Here is a 25,147-nt window from a genome sequence, read left to right as displayed (position 1 = left end):
TTATGTGGACTATTTTCTTGCTATTGAACTATCTTTGAGACTGCAGAATGTGTCTGTGTAAATCTTGATCTATCTATGCCTATTAAAGGTTAATAAAGATAAAGGTAAAGTTAAACTTTGTTTATGAGGTGATTTGCCATTGCCTTCCCCAGTCACCAACACTTTATTCCCAGCAAGCTGAATACTCGTTTTACCAACGTCTGAAGGATGGAAAGCTGAGCCAACCTTGAGCTGGCTACTTCTGTCAGGATCGAACTCAGGCTGTGAGCAGAGCTTTTGACTGTAATCTCCAGCTTTCCATTCAGCACCAATGAATTTTCCATGAAACGACAGGTCATTATGTCCTTTGGTCAGTAGCAAGGCCAGGCTTCCCATGAGAGATAGACAACCTTTTAGGCAAATCTGCACAATGGGGCGAAGGTGTCCTTTGTTAGAAACACCTCTATGGCAGGTTCCGGTGAATTTCTTACTCAGAAAGACACTGTGCATGCAGAGACAAAACACCTGACTCAGTGAGGCACGTTCTCCTTTATGATGAACTGAGGAACAGATTAATAAGACCTGTAATGATTATCGAGGAAAATGTAAGCAGAGTCAAACTATTCCAGTTTCAGATGTATGACTGGGACTCAGATTCCACTTGAGTTGTAACTAGGGCCCCTTGCGCACACACAAAATAATGCGTTTTCAAACCACTTTCACAACTGTTTGCAAGTGGATTTTGCTATTCTGCACAGCTTCGAAGAGCACTGAAAGCAGTTTGAAAGTGCATTATTCTGCATGTGCGGAATGAGCCTAGGTTTTTCACATCAGTCATAAAACAAAGGACAATTATACATCCCAATCTGGAGACTTTCAACGTGATTTATATTAATCCCAAGCTTAATATATTTGACACAAATATTATACTTTGTTCTCTATGTACTGGATTTAACTTAAACCAATAAAAGGTTTTTGATTGATTGATTGATAGATAGATAGATTGAATGTGTTTATTAATTACAAACTGAACTGCACAAAAATTAAAATATTAGGCCATTTCCGCACGGCCATCGAGGCGCCTCCACGCCGGCAAGAATTCTTGCGAGGCGGAATTCTTGCGAGGCGGAGGCCGTTCGCATGCAAGCATGCGGACGGCCTCTGGAGAGGACGGCAGGCGGCAGGCGGCTCCGCATGGAGCCGCCTCTTCCCCCCTCCCCGTCCCATTTACCTCTCGTGTCCCCGTCCTGCGGGCCTCCTCAGCCCCGCCCACGCTGCCCTCCGACCTCCAGGGGTCGGAGGACAGCGAGGGAGGGACTTAGGAGGCCAGCAGGACGGCGACACGAGAGGTAAATGGGAAAGGGAAGGGGAAACAGCGTGCGAAGGGCGGCCTGGGGGCAGCGTTTTTACCGCCCCCAGGCCGTCGTTTTTGGCCCGTGCGGAAAGGGCCTTAATTTAAGCCATTTATTGGTCTGATGTTTTTGCCACTGCATAGGAGCAAACAGAACTATGCGACAATTTGACATTTGGAGCTTGGTAAGGAATTCAAAAGAAGCATATGCTCAAAAATCTTGCTAACCAAGAATAATGAACAGCAGGTTTACTTTTTTCTACTCAGGTCACATATTCTGTATCTCATCATGTTAATTTTGCTAAATAGACAGGAGATAAAGTCCGCGTATCTTGTCATTGCGTCTCCTACCCTTCTGGCCGGACATCAACCCTTCTGGACATCGGTCACAATCATAGCAGCAAAATGTGGCCTCCTGCTCCCTCTTCCGCTTGCGATAGCCAGAGGGGCATTTGTCGTTGCATACAGAAATAGGTTGCACCTGTCCATACACAGAAGGAGGGATTTTATCCAGTGGTGGGATCCAAAAATTTTAGTAACAGGTTCCCATGGTGGTCGGATTCAAACAGTGGCGTAGCGCCAATGGAGCTGGGTGGGGCATGGTCAGGCATTCTGGGGGCATGGTGTTGCTGGGCAGGGCTGTGGCAAGGACGCAGCCGCTGTGCCGGTCCTTGGGCAGGCGCAGGCTGCCACGCCCGCCAGTGCATCTCCTGCTAGACTGCTTCAAGTTCTGTGCGCTACTGCTGAGGAGCGGAGGAGGGGCGTAACTAGGGCAAAAATCACGTGGCAAAATCACCAATGAGTAACCCCCTCTGGGCACACACAAATAATTAGTCACCTACTCTCGGGAACCTGTGAGAACCTGCTGGATCCCACCTCTGATTTTATCATTGTTCAGAATGAAGACACAAGACACAGCTAGTATACATACATTTAAAATATTTTTTTCTCTTTTACCTGATTAAAGCTCTTGTGCCACACAATCTGATCATCATTAAGGGTTAGCTCTTCCCCTGCAGGTGCCTGGGGGTCCAACTTTCCAACCTTTACTCTCTCAAAAGAACCATTTGGGAAGGTGATCCAGTTGGTGATATCAAAACCTCCCATTAGTGTTCGGTTTTCATCAAACTGGACAAGCTCTCCAGCTGTGTTGTTGAATGAGAGACTCCTTAGGAAGCGATGGAGCTAGGATGAAAAAGGATTGAATGAATAACAAGAAAGCAGCAACTGAAATCAATACAATGAAATTCACCAGCATGGGGTAGTGGTTAAGGCCCCTTCCGCACACGCAAAATAATGCATTTTCAAACCACTTTCACAACTGTTTGCAAGTGGATTTTGCCATTCCGCACAGCTTCAGAGAGCACTGAAAGCAGTTTGAAAGTGCATTATTCTGAGCCTAAGAGTGGTGGACTCTAAACTGGAAAACCAGACTTGATTCCCCACTCCTCCACATGAAGTGGGTGACCTTAGGCTAGTCACATTTCTCTCAGAACTCTCTCAGCCCCATTGTTACCCAATGGCTCCTTCCGCACACGCAAAATAATGTGTTTTCAAACCACTTTCACAACTGTTTGCAAGTGGATTTTGTTATTCTGCACAGCTTCAAAGATCACTGAAAGCAGTTTGAAAGTGCATTATTCTGCATGTGCGGATTGAGCCTAAGTAGACAGTCTCCGCTTTAATTGGGGGAATTAGCTGGAGCCAGAGAGCAAGAGGATTATAACCTACGTAAACTGGGATTCATAATCTATGTATAGCAGGATAGTTCTGGGCAAAAACTCACACACAAGCAAGCAGTTAAAATTGGTTTTATTACAGAATAAAAACAAAGCAATATATAAAGAAATAAAATATATACAGAAATGGATAAAGGATATATAATATAAAGAAATATATAAAGAAACCAAAACAAGGAATATATTTTAAGCAATGAATACACACACACACACACAAAGTATACATGAGATGATTAAGAGAAAAGGGAGGGAATTGGATAGAGTTTCAGGAATGGGTTATAGTTACTACCGTGTTTCCCCGAATATAAGACAGGGTCTTATATTAATTATACAGGGAATATAAGACAGGGTCTTATATTAATTTTTGCTCCCAAAGATGCGCTATGTCTTATTTTCAGGGGATGTCTTATATTTCTGTATTCTGTTCGTCAGGCATGCTTCCAAACAAAAACTTTGCTAAGTCTTACTTTTGGGGGATGCCTTATATTTCACACTTCAGCAAAAACTCTACTACGTCTTATTTTCCGGGGATGTCTTATATGCGGGGAAACAGGGTAGCCTTGAAGAGACATCCAGGGGAAGTAGTGCTGAGGAAGAAAATTACCAGTATTTCCAGGAGCAAAGAAAAAAGCCCACACACAAGTGGGGGTGTGCGTATGGATCCAGAACACACATGCACGCACTATGAATGGCTTTCTAATTTTTAAAGAATGTTTATGTCACAGAGCAGTTGAGTCAGGTTCTTGGCACTGTTAATTTTACACAAGCAACCTTTGGGCCTCATAACTTTCATGTTCGTGGCTGATGTGAGTATTTAAATTACGTGCTGTGCTTTTGGAGCACTTGCCTGAAGGCGATGATTCTTATGGTTGAGATTAGGGAAAGGGGCTTTGTGCCAGTGTTTTATTCAGCACTTCAATAGTTAATATTAACCAACAAACTGAGGGAGACGGAATATACACCACCCTGAGCTTCTTGGAGTTAGAGTCAGTGAAAATGCCTCGGCAAACAGGTAGAATTGATCCAGATGGAACACAGCATTGGGAAATTATCGAAATGGGTCTTTAGACCTCAGAAACTCCATTCTGTGGAGGGATTCTTCTCTGCATACCTCAAATGTATTTATTCGAGCAAACGACACACAATTGCAGCAGACGTTACAGAGCAATTGCATGGCGAGGGTTACCTGCCAGGGTTGCACTTCATGAATCGTCTCCCTCGCTCCTTCTTTTATTCTGTGTTTGGATCTGGATACGTGCCTGTTATGCAAAGCATGGACAACAGCATAGACGGCGTTGTAGACATTATAGCTCTGACCAGTCATGTTCATTTCAAATAATGTTCTAGGAAGACTCTCCAGCTTCTCCCCCTGACAGGGTTCCTGATGCCCACTGGAAGCTAGCAATGAGCAATTGAAGGCATTTTCCCAGAATTCTTGGATAAAACTGTCTCCTTCAGACCAGGAGGGCCTTACACTTTGAAGGAATTGTTGAAATCCAGGAGGTTGACTGGAGTGAACTGCGAAAGACAAGGCGCCATGCAAAGTTTGTATATCATTGCTTTTATCGGCAGACATTGATTCAAAGTTCCACTGAGATGTAACAACCCACACCTTAGGATATGTTGTAAGCCCCCCTTCTGCATCCAGCATCTTTCTCAGTAAATGCATGGGTCCAGGATCTCCGAGTGCAAAATATACATTCGCTTTGCTGTTCTGGACAGCTGCATATTGTTCCATTAGCACGAGCATAGACGATAATATTTCATCTTGATAATCCCTCTTGGGTGCTTTCAATATGAAGGAATAACATAATTTATTTTGGGTGAGTAAAGGCACTACTGCTTGCAAAAACATTTCCCCGCTGTAATCATCCATAGTCAGAAGCCCAATCCACGTCCATCCAAAATGATGAAATAAACGGACAATTCCCATATATTCATAGGCTTGGTTCGGGACCATCTGGTAAATGGAAGGAAACTGGATTCTGGCCTCCTGCTCTGGAGAGTATGCTCCAAAAGGAAGCTGAAAAGAAACACGTATGGCTTTCAATAACCGTTTTTACGAACTGGAACGGGTTGTTTCATTATGCTTCAGGACAGGGGTGAGGTGCCACCAATTCTCAGAGTGACCAAGGGTTTCCAAGGCAAGGTGTTAGCAGAGGTGGTTTGCCATTGCCTTCTGCACACAGCCCTGGTGGTGTTCCTTGGAGACTGCCCATCTAAATACTAACTAGGGCTGACCTTGCTTAGGCTCATTCCGCACATGCAGAATAATGCACTTTCAAACTGCTTTCAGTGCTCTTTAAAGCTGTGCGGAATAGCAAAATCCACTTGCAAACAGTTGTGAAAGTGATTTGAAAATGCATTATTTTGCATGTGCGGAAGGGGCCTTAGCTTCTGAGATCTGATGAGATCAGGCTAGTCTGGACCATCCAGGTCAGGGCATGCTTTATGACAGGCCACATAAAATGTCTGTACCCACCTGTGCATCTGGCCTACCTGTGGAATGTTATAGGTAGATAGTATGGTGGCCACATTGCCAGTCGTTTCAGGGGCAAATCCACCAAGTACAGAAACAAGGTCATTTTTTGAATCACATTTGAAATTGGGGCGAAAAGACCTTGAAAGGAGGCCCAAGGTAGACTTATAATCCAACTTTGGCATGAAGTAACCACTGAGGATATAGGACCCCAAGGTGATGTTTGGTAAAAGCTTGGCGTTCTCGTTGATCTCCTTTACAGCAAATGCCAAAGCCAGGATATGTTGATAATGCTTCACAACTGACCTGCAATGAGAATGAAAGAGAATTCAATCACACTGTGTCAAGTCCTTTTCACCTTTCATAATTGGGAATCCATGTATTTTTTTTTAACCTGGAAGAGACCCAGGGCTCCTCTCAAGCATCACATGCCAAACTTTCCTCAGCCCATCCTGTATATCAGGACTTTCCAGAAGTTTTGATTTTTTTTCCCTCAGAACTGAGCAGTCAGTATTCTAGAAGCCATTAATGATCGGATTGCTCTACTTTTTCAGGTCTGTTCAGGGCATAATGTCCAGGAAAGAATAATGTCCAGGAAAGCTAAAAAAATTATTAACAAATATTTCCAGTATCTTAGACACAGGGTTGGGTTGCATCTGGCCAGCTTTTCTTCTAACGAAAAAGGAAGCTGGAAGGCTGTGTGTGTGTGTGTGGATTTCACCTTTTAACAGCCAAAAAATGTTTTGTAGGGGGATCATGAAATCTGCAGGTAAACAACACTATTAAAAAGAAAGAGAACCGAACAAGACTGAAAGAAGAAGCTGACTGGATCCAATACTTTAGACTCGTATCCCTTCACTATGAGATATTTCCATCACATATAGAGAAAAATGACAAACTTCTTGTATATTTTTTCATACATAAGAACATAAGAACTAGCCTGCTGGATCAGACCAGAGTCCATCTAGTCCAGCACTCTGCTACTCGCAGTGGCCCACCAGGTGCCTTTGGGAGCTCACGTGCAGGAGGTGAAAGCAATGGCCTTCTGCTGCTGCTGCTCCTGAGCACCTGGTCTGCTAAGGCATTTGCAATCTGAGATCAAGGAGGATCAAGATTGGTAGCCATAGATCGACTTCTCCTCCATAAATCTGTCCCAGCCCTTTTTAAAGCTATCCAGGTGAGTGGCCATCACCACCATACAGTAATGAACAGTAAAAAAATAAGACAAAACAGTCTTACTCTAATCTTGGGCTGTATTGCTGTGAGTAGAACATCTCTTTGTGAAGCAGAAAATAATACAGCAGTGAAAATTTCAAAGTGTGATCAATTTTCAGTGCGATCAACCGTGCAAAAATGGAAGTATGCTCGTTTTTGGAAATAGCTGGAGGGAAAAAGTGGAAAGGGCATTACATGCTGGAGACCCTGAGTGCCTCCAAAGCAGCCCAACATGTAGTGGTAGAAGAAGAGTTTGGATTTATATCCCCCCTTTCTCTCCTATAGGAGACTCAAAGGGGCTTACAATCACCTTGCCCTTCCCCCCCACAACAAACACCCTGTGAGGTGGGTGGGGCTGAGAGAGCTCCGAAAAGCTGTGACTAGCCCAAGGTCACCCAGCTGGCATGTGTAGGAGTGCACAGGCTAATCTGAATTCCCCAGATGAGCCTCCACAACTCAAGAGGCAGAGCTGGGAATCAAACCCGGTTCCTCCAGATCAGAGTGCGCCTGCTCTTAGCCACTACGCCACTGCTGCTCCCTGGTGCATATCAGCAGCTTCATAGAACTGCACAGCTTGGTAGACTTCACCAGTGCTTGTGCACATGAACATCCTCAGTGATATAATTTAAAAAGATGGGGCAAGCCCCGTGTCTCCCAGTCTGCAGCTTTTCATATTGAAAAGGGCCATAACATTACAGCCCTCCATGACTTAATGTGAGAACGTTACGAAAAGAAGGTAGTTTCTCTTACATGGGGTCCTCAGCCAAACTCTCTTTGGGCTGCTCCATGAAAGAGAGAGTATCGTGGAAGAAGATGATGTGAGAGGCAATCATTCCAATGACCAGGTCACCTGGCTGATAAAATGAATGGGGAATAGGAATTGGATCTTCAGGGACTGAGCAATCCATTGTATGCATCTTGCATACGGCACAGGAAAATAATAGCACCAGCAAGACCACAGCCAGAAACATATCTACGCCCAGGCTGTACCTTAAAGTGATCGGCAGTTCCTTTTTTTAAAAAAACCTCTGCTTCATCGGTGTAGAGGGATGTTGTCTCTTCTATGAATGTACTTTCTCTTCTTGGGAAGAAAGGACTGTTTGTCCAGACCCAGTGTCCGTTTCATTCAATAAAATCTTGCTTTATAATTTGGCAGCGAAGGATGTCAGCATTTTTGCATGTGGAGAAAGACGAGAATTCTCAATCAGACTTTGCTTTTAAAAAATTAATTGGGAAGGAAGTGGGTGGCAAGGGAAGAGGCCTAATCATGCCCTGTATGAAGAGGCTTGTAAAACATTTGTGCAAAAAAGAAAGAAAGAACGCTGGGAGGGTTTGCATTAAAGTGGTAAACAGCCAACTTGAAATAACTCTAAAATATAAAGGGGGAAAGGATCACATAAAAGATCAGCAGAAATCTGCCTATAGGTTGATACACTTTGGAATAATTGGATGGGCTTTTTATATAGCGTCTTTAAGAGGCAGATGTCAGTATTATAAGTGGCCTATGGGAATCCATTCAGTGGTAAGAAGGAAAATAGTAATTGTGACAATGACAGGAGAGAACATAAACTCCCCATTGGTTCCAAGATGATGAAATCATTTGGAAAACACATCGTTCTCTGACATCATTTCTTTTTTTCTTCTGAAGTGTTTCAAGAAAGAGAGTGGCCTATGACCAGCTATGTCTCTTAATGAAAGATTTGTTTATTTTATTTATTAATTAGATTTTGATACCGCCCTATCCCCGAGGGGCTCCGGGCGGTGGACAACAATAAACATAATATAACATAAAATGGCTAAATCTTTAAAAGCAGCGATAAAACAGTAAAAGCTAAATCTCATAAATACAATACAAAAATACTAGCATAAATATAAATGGCGTCCAGCAGCTCCATATTGCACATATACATATATCAACATACATTTCATTCTGCTGGTCCATTATGGTATATGTCTCTTTTAGGAGACCTATTATAGGAGCTGAGTATAGCAGGAGGCTGTTAGAAGGACAGCCCTAACCACCACAATGCCTGCAAGGGGAGGGGAGCGGGGAAGGAGAGATAGTGAGGGGTGGCATGCAAGACAGGGAGGGGAGGGGGGCATTCAAGGGAGGGGAGGGAGGGATGGCATGCAATGGAGAGGAGGGAGGGGGAGGACATGTTTCATTGATTGCGCTGCCAACACGTAGTAAACACATCCAAATATACATACATACATAGTTTATTTACGGTCATTGACCAGCAAAATCCAAAAGAATTAAAATCATAAAATGTACAGATATTACAAATATACAGATTAAAACAGTTAACAAAATACAGATAATAGGCCTCAGGAACTCAGAACATCAGCTCAAGATAATGAGTGGAAGGTCAGTCTAATAATAATTAATAATAAGGATTAGCTGGCAGAGCCAGTAGTGCTCTGTCAGGCCTTCCTGATTTTACTTGATATCCAGGCAAACTTGGCAACAGAATACGTTAGATTTTTATTGGTATCTGATAACAGTATTTTAACCTTTTCTTTCTTAGCCAAAGGAGTGTTTGTCTGGTCAAAGGACAGAAGCATCCAACGTATCTCATCATAGTATGAGCATTCAAATAATATATGTTCCGAGTTTTCAACACCTATTTGACAACTGCAAATTCTGCCCTCAGTTGGTACTTTGTTATAAATCTCGTTGGTATAGTTGGATGAAAGGGCGTTGTAACGGAGTAGGCTGTAGGCTCTGCGATAGTTAACGTTAAACAAAGAAGTAAGATAAGGCATTATTGAAAGTTTATTCAGCATTATTTTACTGAAAATTGGGTGTTTAAATTTATTCAGGTCGTGTTGCCTCTCGACATCTATGATTCTAAGTTTACACATCCAAATATAATAGACAGTGGTGGATTCTGCTCAGCAAATGTATAACAGGTTGCAATCGCTATAAAGGAACCTGTTTTCCTTTCTCCCATTCACATGTGTGCTGTTCAGGCAGCAGTAGGAGCCCAGGGATACAATCTGGGTTGCTTTCGTGCCTTCACTTGGAAATGCTTTTTAAAAAATAAAAAAAACTCCTGCAACACATGTGTAGCTGCACAGGCATGCAGAAATGAACCCCCACAGTCAGTGGTGGGATTCAAATGATTTAACAACCGGTTCCGGTGGTGGGATTCAAATAATTTAACAACTGGTTGTTTACAAACACCATTTTAACAACCGGTTCTGTCGAAGTGGTGCGAACCTGCTGAATCCCACCACTGCCCACAGCCATGCTGATCTACTCAGGGTACGATCGGCTGCGCCTGTGCAGTTGCATATGTGCAACATGCAATTTTTTAAAACAACAATGGGCATCCCTGAAATGGCAGGGCAATGGCAGGCAGGCTCTCCCTGACTGTGCATGGCACGGTGGAAGGAAACAAAATAATGTGCCTCCTGCCAGGTTGGTCGTGCAGAAGAGGCTCCAACTCATTTTGCAAAAGGATTGTTGATTTCCAAAATCCCAGGTTGAGGGAAATAAAACTGGGCAGACTTGTTTTGGGGATGACACTTGTGAGAAGTCTCCCCCCAAATGGTTTGTACCACGTCCTACTTTCATGATGTTTGCTCAGTGCAGAATCCACCCAAGTTTCATAAAATCGGCTTATCAGACTCCTTGAAAAGTTACACTGAGGCCCTTTCCGCACGGGCCATGAACGGCGGCTTGGGGATGGCAAAAACGCCGTGCCTAGGCCGCCGTTCGCACAGGGGGCACAGCTGCATCGCAGCCGCGCCGCCCTTGCGCCGGCCGCCCGTCCCCACGCCGGCGTTTCCCCAGTGTGCTCGGAAGCACACTTGTTGGGGAAACGCCGGCTGGAAGCCGCTGCTGTGCGAACGGCAGTGGCTTCCCGGCGCTTCCCCCCCTCGCTCCCTGTACTTACCTTGTCCCCGGGCCTCCGGCGCGTCGCCGAGGCCTGGGGACACGCCCCCCTGCCCTGCGCTGCTGGAGCAGGCGCGCAGGGCCAGGGGGCGCGTCCCCAGGCCTCAGCAACGCGCTGGAGGCCCGGGGACATGCCGGGTCGGCCGGGCGCCAGCGCTCCACGGTGCCGGCTGCCCAGCTCTTTCTAGGATCGTCTGTGCCCTTGAACTGAACTTCCACTAGGAGGGCCTTGTGGAGCCACCTTGAAAGTCTGGTGCCTCTACCTTGAAAAATATGCAGGTTGCTTACACTCAGAAATTCCCCATTGGTTACAATGGATCCAAGGCACTGCAGAGCAGAGAATCCCGGCAAATTTCTTAGGGTGCCTGTCAGGTGAACATTTTTAAAGCTAGTGGTGCCAAAATTTCAGGATCTAATTTGGAGATTGTCCCAATGATACCACCTGAGTTTGGTGAAGTTTGGTTCAGTGGGGCGTAAGTTATGGACCTTCAAAGGGGTCGTGCCCATCACCTGTTAGCTCCCATTGGAAACAATGGGAATAGGGCACCTACTTGGGGGGCTCATAACGTTTTCCCCCTTGAACTGAACTTCACCAAACTTGGGTGAGATCAACAGGATAGTCTCTGAATGAGGTCCTGAAATTATGGTGTTGCTAGCTTTAAAAATGCACCCCCTGCAGGCCAGAATGTGAAAAAACACCAAAAATACCAAAAAAATTAGACAGAGCCGAATATATTCAAATATCCAAATATATTCGAACATACCAAATCTGGTATTCGGGGTTATTTGGGCATACAGATACTTTTATGCCCAAATAAGCCTGAATCCAAATTTTACCGGATATTTAAGGTATTGACCATTATCCATTATCTAGTTATGGGGCAGGAAGCCAAGTGGCTCCTTCACTATCTGCTGCTGACCTTGGGGCAACCTCGGTTTCAGAGATTGGTCTTGGGAATTTTTGGGAGTTTGGAAGGGGGTTGCTGTGGGGAATAAATGGGACTGAAAATGCCAGCTTCATTAGAACTGGCTTTCGCCAAGTTTGGTGCTTGAATGCCTCATCAATAAATGCTGCTGATCAATATTTCAGAGTCCGTTTATTGGCTTAAGGTTCCAAGACCTAACACCACCTTACAATTTTATAACATCTGTTGCATGTGGGCTAGTTGAAGAAAGCTAGATTGACAAGAGGAAAGCCACAGTTCAGAGTTGGAAGCAAGAAGTTTTATTTGCATGCAAGTTCAAATCATAATTTAAAAAAGAAAACCATTAGAACGTTCCCTGGCTCCTAAAAGAATAAACTTAAGAAGAGTATAAGCAGAGTTATATGTGGAGAGTTATGGACTGTTTAGGTATAATTGGGAGCATAGATAATTGTTCAATGGTTGTCTTCCCTTTGTTTTCTGATGGATCTCTCCAGGCCATGTCCAGGCATTATAAGGTCCTTACAATTTAGTTCAGGCCGCAGAATAATTATAAAACATTTTGGGACAAAGATACAACCTAATAATCCAGCACTGGAAGCCAAGATGGAGAAGATCTCCACAGCTACCATATATTTACCCTTGGTGCTCAGGTAGGATGGAACAAATGATATCCAAACACTACAAAAGACCAACATGCTGAAAGTGATCAATTTGGCTTCATTAAAAGTGCTAGGCAACTGCCTGGCAAAGAAAGCTACAGTGAAGCTGATCATGGCCAATAATCCCAAGAACCCCAAAACACCATAAAACATTACAATGGACCCTTTGCTACACTCAAGCACAATTTCTTCAGCCAGAGAATGCCGATCAATGTTTGGGAATGGAGGAGCAGTACATAGCCAAATGGTGCAAAGAACTACTTGAACAAGGGAGCCCAAAATGATAATGGGGATGGCCAGCCTTTTCCTCACCCATTTTCTCATGCTGGATCCAGGCTTAGTGGCCATGAAAGCCCAAACCACAGTCATGGTTTTGGCCAAGACACATGAGACAGCCAGTGTGAAGATGAGGCCAAAAGCCACTTGTCGAAGTGGGCAGATAATTGTCCCAGGTAGGATAATGAATAATAGTGATGACAGGAAACAGAGGAAGAGAGAAATGAGTAGAACATAAGATAGATCACGGTTGTTGGCTTTGACGATGGGAGTGTGTTGATGCTTGATGAAGATTACAAGCATCACCACTGTGATCAGAGCCAAACAACAGGCCAAAAGACACAAACTGATCCCCAACATTTCATAGAAAGAAAGAAAGTTTAATCGCTTGTGAAGGCATCCATCTTTATCTTTATTTGGATACTGATATTCTGAGCATTCAAAACAGTCGTGCATATCTGAAAAGTAAAACAAAAGCAATTTAAGTCTCTTAGAAGTATAACAGCCTTTCTCATGTACCACTTCTTTCCAGTATTTATGAAATGAGCTACATGTAACATTAGGGGAAGACTCTAGTCAGCTTTTTTACTGGTGGAAAAGGATCAAAGAGCCATATATAATGGGGCAAACCAAGAGAGATTTAGTGGAAAAACTGGCTGGAACAACCTTAACAGAAGGGGTTTCTGTGAGCGACTGCAAATGAAACTGTAGTCTATACATTTAAAAATGATGATAGTAGAAGTTGTACATGAGAACATATTTTTAGAAGAGTCATAACATTCCTGAAAGAAATGGACAGAAGAGTCCATGTCCTCCATGGCTCCAGTAGGAACAATTAATTAGTATAGACCTTTCCTTCAGATGATCTGGGTTGTGGTAATGCTTTTTTAATTAAAGTTTATTGGTAGTTCATTATCATACAATTCATAATACAATCATTTATAAGCAATTAAGCAAGAAATCCCAAGAGAAAAGAAAGAGAGAGAAAAAGGAAGGAAGGAAGGAAGGAAGGAAGGAAGGAAGGAAGGAAGGAAGGAAGGAAGGAAGCAAGCAAGCAAGCAAGCAAGCAAGCAAGCAAGCAAGCAAGCAAGCATGAGGGAAGGACTTCCAGCTAGGTTTACATATGTCTAAACTCAAAAAAGAAACATTCTAACCTTTACCATCTTACAGTCTATACATATATATATACATATATACACACACACACATATATATACATACACAAAAACTCAATAATGTACAATTTGTTACATTCATGAAAGTTCTTATTGCAATTTAAATTGCAGCAACAAGCAACCAACAATCAAAGTAATCATAGCCATCATCATAACAACAAAGATAACTCAAAAGTATTTTTTTTCCTGGCGAAGAAGAACTTTTCATCTGATAGCACATTCTATCTTAAAAAGTACATCTAAAGGGAGGAAACAGAATACAATTTTGTAAGTTAATATACCAATACCTATTATAAATTACAATTCTCTAAATGGTATTGCTGTGTTTTCTGAAAAAAAATAATCAAAGGATTCCAATTTTTCCTGAAAGTTTCCAAATTCTGTTGTTTTTGTGGTAATGCTTTCCTGAACCTAGGGTTGCCAGACTCCGCCCCCAATCAGGAGTGGAGATCCCACATTTTGGGGGCCCTACCCCTGTGCCATTCAACTAGCTGGGGGAGGGTACAAGCTGAGGGTGAAACTGGCCAGAGAGCAAAACAGTTGGGCAGAAAACAGCCTTTTCCCCCTTCTGACACCTTTGCTGTTGGGAAAGCACACCAGAAGCCACCTCTTTTAAAGATATCTCTCAAACCTCTTATTCGGAGTGTGAGGAGTGAAAAGAGGCAGTTGCCTCTTTTTAAAACGTCCTACAGAAGTCTTTTTTGCGCTGTGCAAAACAAATGAATATGACTCTGAGGACTCGATTTTCCAGCAAATTGTCTTGAACGTCCTGGTGGATTCCTGCCAGTGGAGGATTATGTGGTATAAACACAGATATGAGGTCATGGAGGGGCGGGGGGTGAGTCTCATAGGTAAAACATCTCCTACCTGTCTGGTTTGAAATCTGCTCATCAGGACATGAAATACAATCATAGCAGCAAAATGGCTTCCCTTCTTTCTTTTTCTTGCTGTAACCTGGAGGGCATTTTGAATTGCATAAAGAAGGAGGAGGCACCTAAACAGAGAAAGGTGCAAAGCATTTACTTGGGGCTTAGGAAATTATCATCACATCGACTAGTATATAAATTAATGCTGAAATTATTTATCATTAGTTTTTTAAAAAAATTAAATTCCAGACCAACAGAACAGGCATACGATATCATGGAAAATTGGTTTTCTCTGGTAGAGAGAAAGATCGAATCACTTGGCATATCTTTAGACTCTCTTTTCTTTCTATCTAGTTTAGTTAAGAAGAGCTTTAACACTGGCCAGATTCAATCTAATGCCTTCTATGCTGCTCTATGGCAGATATCAACAAATTGATAAACAGAGGAGGCTATGTCCATGCAATATGGGTCAGGTGGAGACACTCGATCATACCCTCTTTCATTGTGTAAGGTTTGCAAAAATCAGAATGTCACAATCCGCACTTATCCCATTTCTGTATAACAATCTAACTGATGCTCTTAAGATACCTATGCTTTTGAACAACATGGATCCCACAGTGTGTGAGAATGTAGCAAAATTTCTGCTAACAATAATAGACGTAAGTCTAGATGAATACCAACCAATGTCTATGTATTATGACCACATATAGCCAGCAGTAATTTTTCTAGCTTCTGTCAGTATCCGATGACGTTTAAGTGAGTTAACTTAGCTGAAGGAATGTCCTATAGTTACAGAAGGACCATGTATATATTTTAGTATTTAGTATTTTAGTACCAGTGTCTATAATTGTGAGCAATAATGGGCAAATTTTGTATGCTGATTTTGTATGTTTATTTTATGCCAATAAAGGCTTGTGACTGACTATCTAGTTTAGAATTCTACAATTTAATTAAACAAAAACTTCTGGAAAGTGATTGGATTAATTTAACCAGGGCTACTAGGAAAACTTGTTCACCCCTACATCTTGCAATTCCCTTGTATCAAAATAGGATGGCTTCCTACCTGTATCTGTTGACTAATCCTAATCAGAGAAGAGTTTTCACACTTGCTCGTTTCAATGTTTTCCCCTTTGCTTTGTTGCGTGGCAGATTTAACAACTTACAAATGAGTAAAAGGGTGTGCTCTTGTAATGATCAACAAATTGAAACATTGATACATCAATTGTTCCGCTGCCCTAAGTCTGAAAATATCAGATTAAAATATTCCAATATGTTTTCTCTGATACCTACCTACTGAAATGGATGATTCATGCAAACTCCTCTTATTACTGGATAATTCTGATCTTGCAACTTGTGAATTGGTAGCAAATTTTTTATTGGAAGTAATGTACAACCAGTAGTCTACATTTATGTTAAATCTTTGTATCTGTATACTCTTTCTATTATAACTTTTGTACGTTGATATGATTTTACTTATTTGTTCATTCCAAATAAAGGCTAATGAACGATATGGAAAAAGGGAACCCAAACTAGAAATATCACTGCACTGAAATATTCCTATTAAGAGATTTAAATTAAATTGCCAGTATTTAATGAATGGGTTCCACTTTTCTCCAAAAAGAATTTATCCCATATAAAAGGAGAGATTGTCTAGCATCTGAATTGAAACTGGAACACGTTCTGTGCTGGCTTTGTGCCCTGGTCAGATACAAACCTTATTAAAGATCCTTGACCATGCTATGCTCTCTTCGTTAATGATAAACTCTTTGTTGCCTGAATTCCGGAGACTAATTCTTCCGACTTTAACATTTAACAATGACTTGTTACTGAAATAAACCCAGTTTTTGATATCCAAGCCACCAGTCAGTTGACCATGTTCATTGAAAGACACCATCTCCCCAGTAGTACTGTTAAACACAATTTTCCTCAGGAAATGATGAAGCTAAATTGGGGGGAAAAACATAAAATTAAGAAATGTACATGGTATATCAATGCATGCTTATTTGAATCCTTCTCAAAGGCGGTTTCCGCATGGCAACGATTGGGGTTGGGTCGGCGTACACGACGCCGACCCAACCCACCTGGGACCATTCGCATGAATGGTCCCAGAAACAACCGGGAAGGCAGCGCTGCGGAGGGCCATCGCCCAGTCGACCTACCATCACTGCGGCCATCCGGCGCATCGCCGAGGCCTGGGGACACGCCCCCCTGCCCTGCGCGACCGCTCCGGCATCGCAGGGCAGGGGGGCGTGACCCCAGGCCTCGGTGACGCGCTGGACGGCCGCAGCAACGGTAGGTTGACAGTTGAAAGGGGGGAGAGAGGGCGCCTTCGAGCCGCTTGAAGCTGCTGTTTTCTGTAAACCTCGCTGGGGAAGCGAGGTCGGAAAATGGTGGCTTTGCGCCGCTCGGGAGGCGCGAGGGTGGCGTGGCTGCGCAGCAGCTGCACCCCCTGTGCGAACAGCTTCCTGGGGACGGCATTTTTGTTGTCCCCAGGGCGCTGTTAATGGCCTGTGTGGAAAGGGCCAAAGAGACTTTTCAAGCACGTGCCATTGATTTCATGGAACACAAATTTCTGCTGTCCTCAGAATCCTCACTGAGCACGTGGCAATGTAGAATTTGAAAACAACTTTAAGACAGTACCTCCCATGGTTGTGGGAACTCTTTCATGGCATTCTTTGCCATTGTTCTGTGTCTCTGTTGGGCCGACAGCACGGCATGTAAAGTGTGCGCTATAGCATAGACAGCAATGTAGATGCTGTAACTTTGACCAGTCATTTCTGTTTCAGAAAGAAGTCCTGGAAGGTACTTTGGATTTTTCTTGTCAGTACAAAAGCCCCTGTTCTCCTGACCAACACTGAAATATTGTAGTAGACACTCGAATATTTCCTTCCAGGATATCTTGAGTTGGCCATTTCGTTTTGTAAAGTGGGCTCTTAGAAGGTGCAGGAAATGTTCGAAGCCCAGCAGCTTGTGAGAGTGAATTGCGAACGTCAATGCACCGTGGAAGGTTTCTTTTTCAAAATCCAGTTGGAATAAATCTGGTTTGAAGTCCCAGTGAGCTGTCATGATCCAGACCTTTCTTAAAGAGATCGTTAAGCTTTCTGCCATTTGTACTAAAAATGCCAAAGATCCCGTGGTTGGACTGTTGAAATATGTAACAAATACATTGGTTTCAGTCGTGTTTAGGAAGAAAGACATCATCAAATAGTGTTGTTGTATATCCAATAAGTTGTTCACAAAAATGTTTTCCAGTTTTTTCATGAAAGCAGGACAGATGCCTTTCTGGGAAAGTACAGGAGATAGTCCTTGTATGAAACGTTCTCCTTTGTCATCATTCGTGGCAATGATGCCGACCCATTTCCATTGGAAATGCAGGAGTAGGTGTGCTATCCCATCATACTGCTCTGCTTCACTGGGGACTGTGTGGTAGAAGGAAGGGAACTTGGCTTTATCATGCTTCTCCGTAGCAAACAAACAATAACTGATCTAAGAAAAAATAAATCCATTTTTACCAGAAAGAAAAAGCTTCTTTTCCTTCTATTTATCTGTCTCATTTAACAGACTCCACAAATATGACTAGCCGTATATACTCGCATGTAAGTCGACTTTTTCAGCACATTTTTTGTGCTGAAAAAGCCCCCCTCGACTTATACGTGAGTGAGGATTTCAAAAAAATATTTTAGGGTTTTTATTTTGTCGGCTGGCAGGGGGTGCAGTTTTTAGGTTAGTGGCACCACAATTTCAGGATATCATCAGGTGACATTCCTGATGATACCAGCCAGGTTTGGTAAAGTTTGGTTCAGGGGGTCCAAAGTTATGGACCCCCAAAGAAGGTGCCCCACCCTACATTTTGAAGGTCCATAACTTTGGACCCCCTTAACCAAACTTCACCAAATCTGGGTGGTATCATCAGGAGGGTCTCCTAAAGATACTCTGAAATGTTGCCACTGCTAACATAAGCAGTTATTGTTGAGACCATATTGTTCTTGTTGACCCTCTTTTCCACTTACAGAGCTAGTTTACTGTTTTTCTTTGAAATAAATATTCAAAAACATTTAACCTACTGATGCCTCAGTTAATGTAATTTTATTGGTATCTATTTTTATTTTTGAAATTCACCAGTAGCTTCAGCATTTCCCACCCTAGACTTATACACGAGTCAATAGGTTTTCCCATTTTTTGTGGTAAAATTAGGTGCCTCGACTTATATGCGGGTTGACTTATACACGAGTATATACGGTATTTCAAATTTCATCACAGTCAAAATACATAGACATTTTTCCTCTACACAGCAAATATGAAAGATTCGCTTAAGAATGTGGTTGTATATTGATGTCTGAATTGTTGTATGCTTCATACTAATGATATTACTGAGCATTTTTTCTTGCCTAAGATACTCATACGTGTTAACTTGGTAGTATTTACTACAAGCTTCTAAAGTATTTACTACAAGCTTCTAAAGGTGATATTATTATCACCTGGGTTCCATACACAGGTTTGAAAGATACCAATTTTTTAAAAGGTTGATTGAGTTGGTATTTCAAAGATGGTTTGGGATGGTTGCAAACAGTTACTTTTATGATGGTTAACAATGGTGCCAGATCATTCCTTTCTCTATTGTTGCATTAAAGTTTGCTGTAAACAATATAATATACTACATACCAGGTTGCTAATGTAATGTTTGGCATTAATATTTGCCGCATATTTTGAATAAATGGTAATAAATATTTGTATTTTGTAATGGTTTTCTTTTTTCATTTTTTTAAAACGCCTTTTTCCATAGGAATGTGTTTCACCAGATATTTCATATCCCATGAGTCCCTGGTGGATTCCGCACAGGGCGTAGAACACAATAAAACATATATGACACAACATGTGTAGGACACAATACAAACTGTTTGTACACAACATGTGTACAACAGGGTGTAGGACACAACATATTTAAGACACAATACAAACTGTTGGGGGGGGGACCACATAGGTCCCATCCCCAAAACGAGTCTGCCATGTTTTATTTTCCTCAACCTGGGATTTTTGAAAATTGCTAAACTAGCAATCCTTTTGCAACATCCCGGGTTGGAGTCACTCCTGCACAAACGGCCAGGCAGAAGATGCTTTATTTCTCTCCCTTCTACCATGCCATCCACAGTTAGGGAGAATCCGCCTGTCATCACCTTGCTGTTGCGGGTAGGTAGGTTTTTTTTAATTTTGCAGGTTGCATATGCGCAGCTACGTAGGTGCGGCCAATCATATTGTGGGACGATCAGCATGGCTGCTGGGGTACCTTTCTTTGAGCCTTTGCAGGTACACATGTGTTGCCAGAAATAAAAAAGAGGGAAAAGCATCGCTGTGTGAAGGCTTGAAAGCAACCTGGATTGTTTCCATGGGCTTCATTCCCTGCCTGCGTGACACACATGTGAATGGGAAAACTTAAAATGGGCTCCTTTATAACGACTGCAACTCATTATACATTTGCTGTGTGGAATCGACCATTGCTAATTTTCTAAGGGAAGTTATAGAAGTCAGCACTCTGAAGAAAACTCTGAAGAAAACACAAATGTCAAGACAGTTTCCATTCTTTCCGATGGTTGGGTATCAGAATTCTGTGGCAGGAAGTTATTGAACGCCTACTTCACTAGCTTTCTGACCTACCAGGGACCTAACAATTCAGAGCAGAACATTGTAGCACAATCAGAAAACCAATTTAAAAGTAAAAGTAAAAGTTATAGATGCACACATCAATAACCACACACAACACAATGCGCCTGATCTTGGAAACCAAGCAAGGTCAGTACTTGGAAAGGAGACATCCAAAAAAGGCTCAGCGGAGAAAGGCTCGCTGTGCAGAGGAAGGCAATGGCAAGCCACCTTTGTCAGTCCCTTGTGTTGAAAGCCCCTTGCTGGGGTTAAGAACAGAAGAACATAAGAACAAGCCAGCTGGATCAGACCAGAGTCCATCTAGTCCATTTCTCTGCTACTTGCAGTGGCCCACCAGGTGCCTTTAGGAGCTCACATGCAGGATGTGAAAGCAATGGCCTTCTGCGGCTGTTGCTCCCGAGCACCTGGACTGTCAAGGCATTTGCAATCTCAGATCAAAGAGGATCAAGATTGGTAGCCATAGATCGATTTCTCCTCCTGCTGTGATTTGACAGCCATCAAGTCACAGACGATATATGGCAACCCAATAGTATTTTCAAGGCAAGAGACCGACAAAGATAGTTTGCCATTGCCATCTTCTGCGCAATGATCCTTGTATTCTTTAGTGGTCTCCCATCCAAATACTAACCAAGCTGAGCCTGCTTAGCTTCTGAGATCTGATGAGATCAGGCTAGCTTAGGCTATCTAGGCCAAAGAGGGCATGTGCAGAGGTGGGATCCAGCAGGTTCTCACCGGTTCCCGAGAGTGGGTTACTAATTATTTGTGTGTGCCGAGAGGGAGTTACTAATTGGGTCTGCTTTTCCGTTAGAAATTCCATTAGGTCCAAAAATCATAAAGTCCTGTTGTTTCCTATGTGGCTGGTTAGCGAAGGTAGAAAACGGGACAATTCTCCCTGTTGGGCTGTTTTAAAAACATGTTTTAGTAATATGGTAAAGTTCCTTGTTTAAGGAAAGTAGCCTTCTTTTGATGTCTAGAAACAAAATTAAGTATTTGAAAGTATTAAGTATTTGACAGGCAGTCAATTGGAGGAGAAGTAGTTGTTTCTGTTGGCAGTAGACGATAGGACTTGCTATAGTGAGTTTAAATTATGGACAGAAAGATACCAGCTGGAAATTAGGAACTTTTTTTACAGTAAGAGTTTTTTACAGTAACAGAGAAATTATTAATGCCCAGCCCCCGGAATGCCTGGCCACGCCCCTGTCATGCCCTGCCCAGCCCCATTGGCGCTACGCCACTGTTTGAATCCCACCACCATGGGAACCTGTTACTAAAATATTTGGATCCCACCACTGGGCATGTGCATGTAGCTAATACATAGTTAACTTGATTTTTTCCCCCTGATCCCCAGAATGAAAACCAGACATTCATTAATTTCATTTTGTAACATGGCTTATATTAAGCATTGGCTTTATTTGCCTCATTGAATTTTGTAAATGCTACAAGGCGGCCATTAATTATCAGCATAGAGAGGCCAGTTCTTTCTTGTATCCGAGAGATCTTTCTCCTAAAGTTCTGCCTCTGACTCTTCCTCTCACAGTTATATAACTGTAGGCTATCTGAAATGTCAAAATCATAGACCCACGTGGCATTGGAAGTGAAGGACTTTATGCTGCCTCCTACCTCGATGACAGAGGAGGCCTTAGCTAGAGGGGGTCAAGACACTGGATCCCTTTTCTGTACCACACTTTGATGTGTAGATTGCTGCTCTCAGGGAACTTCCTTCCTTCCTGCTTCTCCTCCACTCTCCACCATTCTTGAACACATCCTCCATCTTGCATCATGTGTGGAGAGAGATGTAGAAGAAGAAGAAGAAGAAGAAGAAGAAGAAGAAGAAGAAGAAGAAGAAGAAGAAGAGGAGGAGGAGGAGGAGGAGGAGGAGGAGGAGTTTGGATTTATATCCCCCCTTTCTCTCCTGTAGAAGACTCAAAGGGGCTTACAATCTCCTTGCCCTTCCCCCCTCACAACAAACACCCTGTGAGGTAGGTGGGGCTGAGAGAGCTCTGAAAAGCTGTGACTAGCCCAAGGTCACCCAGCTGGCGTGTGTGGGAGTGTACAGGCTAAACTGAATTCCCCAGATAAGCCTCCACAACTCAGGTGGCAGAGCGGGGAATCAAACCCGGTTCCTCCAGATTAGGTACACGAGCTCTTAACCTCCTACGCCACTGCTGCTCCACTGTAGACAGCATCTTTCGCCATCCAGATAGATAGGTCAGAATGGAGAGCCTCTCCACTTTTCTATCAAGAATGGAGTTTCACTAATAAAAACTCCTCTGATTAGTTAGAAATTATGATTTGGCTCCAAGATTCTTTTGTTGGCAGCCCACACACACACGCATGGGTGAGCTCCGCTGTGTTTTTGCCTCAGTGCACTCTGCTGTAATGCAAAGCTATCTCTTAACAGAGAGAATTACCAACACATAGTACCTGTGGAATCTTGTAGACAGTTAAAATGCCATCCATCAAATGTGACGTTTCAGAGTCTGGTCCCCCAATGAAAGCTATCGGTTTTTTCTGGTCATCGCAGCTGTAGTTGGGGACATTCCTTTCAGAGCCAGACAGAATTCTCAAAATGTGCTGATAGTTTCTTCTCTGAATGTAGTTGGCATGTTGGATGTGAAACCCCAGCGTCACATTGGGCAAAATATCTGGGTTGCTGTTGATCTCATCTATCGCATAAGCTAAGCCTAAGACGGCTTTATTTCCTACTGGCTGAATACTGAAATGAGAAATTGTATATACACACACATTTTATTATCATTGTCCTGTCTCATGAGTCAAGATAAAAAGTGAACTTGAATATTAAATCTTAGAAAATTGTTTGAACATGGAACAGACATGTAGAGGAAAGGACTCAAAATATTCAGAATGTTATGTAGAAAGGAAGCCAACTATTATTTGGAACAATCGACGCATTCTGGAATAACTTATTTTTTGAAAAGCTGTAAGTCTATGCACATTAACTTTTGATTAAATCCTGTTGATCATTGTATAATATATGTCTACAAGACCAAGCAGGAGATTTAAGTGGATCACAGCTTATGAAAAGGACATTGTTTATATTTTATATTTGTAGAGGTTATAGTCAGATACAGTGCTTGAAATGTTGAAAATATAGCATTACAAAATTTGTTGCAATTTCCACATGCTGGGATGATTTGTGAAGTCGGCAGGGTCGGGCTTCGAGTTTAACACCGTTGCAAATCCACCAATCAGAAGGTCCCCTTTCTGATAATAATACTTGATGGGCATGCTGAGGGGATGATTCAGGCTGCACATAAAGGAATGTGCGCTGCAGTGTGCTTGAAGGAGCAGCAACAGCAGGCGCAACAGAAATGCCACAACTGTCCTGTGAATGAATAATGGTTCTCTCTCCATACTAAATTCCCCTTTCCTTTAACTGATCCTTCTCAGTGGCCTGCAGGTGAAAACCTTGCCTTCTATGTTCCCCTGCCTTTTCCACTAAACCAGTTTCATACTTAGTCTGTAACTCTAAAAAAATAAATATGTCAAGACCAAACAAAAACAAATAAACAAGAAGGGAACTCGCACTTGCCTGTGACATTAGTGACGGCTTATATAATTTTGCAGAATCAGCAGTGGATAGTGTTTACTCCCAAAAATCCACGTGGGCTTTGCAGCAAGATGAATCACAGTGATTTGCGATAATGAGTAGGTTTCATGACCAGCTCCCTATAGCACTGTGTGACATATTAAAAAGCAGACTAGCTAATGAAATGTTTTGGAAAAGTTGTTTCTGGAGAAATGCAATTTTCCTTGGCTTCCCAACTTCCTGGTGGGGTCCATAGATTTCCCAGAAATACAAGTTATTATTATTATTTTTTATTATTTTATTGGACTTCTATACCGCCCATCCCCGAAGGGCTCTGGGCGGCGTACAATATATAAGGATACAATATAAAAGCAGGTAAACAATTAAGAGCAGCGATAAAAATTTACAAAACTGTAATTCTAATTATATAAAAGCTCAGTGGGTTAAAATGGCATCCAGCATTCCAATAATAAAAATCCCTCCCCCCTCAGAAAGGGAGTGGGTTAAAATGGCGTCCAGCATTCCAATAATAAAAATCCCTCCCCCCTCAGAAAGTGATCTCCAGATGGCATAGATCATTTCCCTTAGAAAAAATGATCGACTATATGGCCTTATAACCCAGCCGTCAGCAATCAAGGGGATTAAAATGCCATCAGAGCAATTAAAGCAATTATGAAGAGGTTATTCTGTTACATAGCCTCTTCAGAGCAATCAAATTAAAAAGCAATCAAAGGGATTAAAATGCCAGGCAAAGACAGCTGTGAATCACCCACCGGCTGGGAAGATGTCTTTCCCCTAACAGACTGCAGGCAAACTCAATGAAAGACAGCTGGGAATCACCCACTGGCTGCGGTTGCCTCTGGGGGTGGGATGGGTGGAGCCAAGGTGACCGCTTCCGCTTAACTGAGGGCAGAAGGGATGGGTGGAGCCAAGGTGACCGCAAGGGATGGGTGGAGCCAAGGTGACTGCTTCCGCTTAACTGAGGGCGGAAGCGAAGCCCGGGCCATGTTGGGCAAGGGTTGACGTCACCAGGAGGGGAGGGCGGATTGACCCCTTTAAAGGGGAAGCCCTCCTTTGTTCTGGCCATGTGCTTCGGCCATTGGCCTAGACCGATTTGCCCACCCACCTCTCCCTAGGTTTATTCGGTTGTTGCATTTTTTCTGTCATAGCTGTTCGGCGGTGGTGCATGGGTAATGATCTGGAAGTGCCGATGGCGGCAAGAGGCAACCGCCCTGCCGAACCGGCAAATGGGGATCACCTCTTGCCAGGATCGTCCGCTCGGCAGAGCCCTTCAGCGGAGCGAAGTCCAATACAGGGCATCCGCCCATTGGAGCTTCGCTATGAAGCAGACAGGCCAGATCAAGACCCATGCT

At 42.9% G+C, this 25,147-nt stretch overlaps 1 protein-coding gene and 1 long non-coding RNA gene across 2 annotated transcripts in view; one reads left to right on the top strand and one right to left on the bottom strand.

Moving 5' to 3' along the window:
* Window positions 1-25,147, bottom strand: part of LOC125437067 (vomeronasal type-2 receptor 26-like) — a 464,990-nt gene that overhangs the window by 236,563 nt on the left and 203,280 nt on the right. The gene's annotated exons all lie outside the window — the stretch shown is intronic.
* Window positions 13,315-18,233, top strand: LOC125436272. Its single transcript, XR_007245031.1, has 4 exons — window positions 13,315-13,328; window positions 15,343-15,346; window positions 17,863-17,868; window positions 18,147-18,233. It is a non-coding gene; the product is annotated as an uncharacterized LOC125436272 (long non-coding RNA).

The sequence above is a fragment of the Sphaerodactylus townsendi genome, linkage group LG07 (genome assembly GCF_021028975.2).
Source record: "Sphaerodactylus townsendi isolate TG3544 linkage group LG07, MPM_Stown_v2.3, whole genome shotgun sequence".
NCBI classification, from domain to species: domain Eukaryota; kingdom Metazoa; phylum Chordata; class Lepidosauria; order Squamata; family Sphaerodactylidae; genus Sphaerodactylus; species Sphaerodactylus townsendi.
This window is presented reverse-complemented; position numbering and strand designations above follow the sequence as displayed.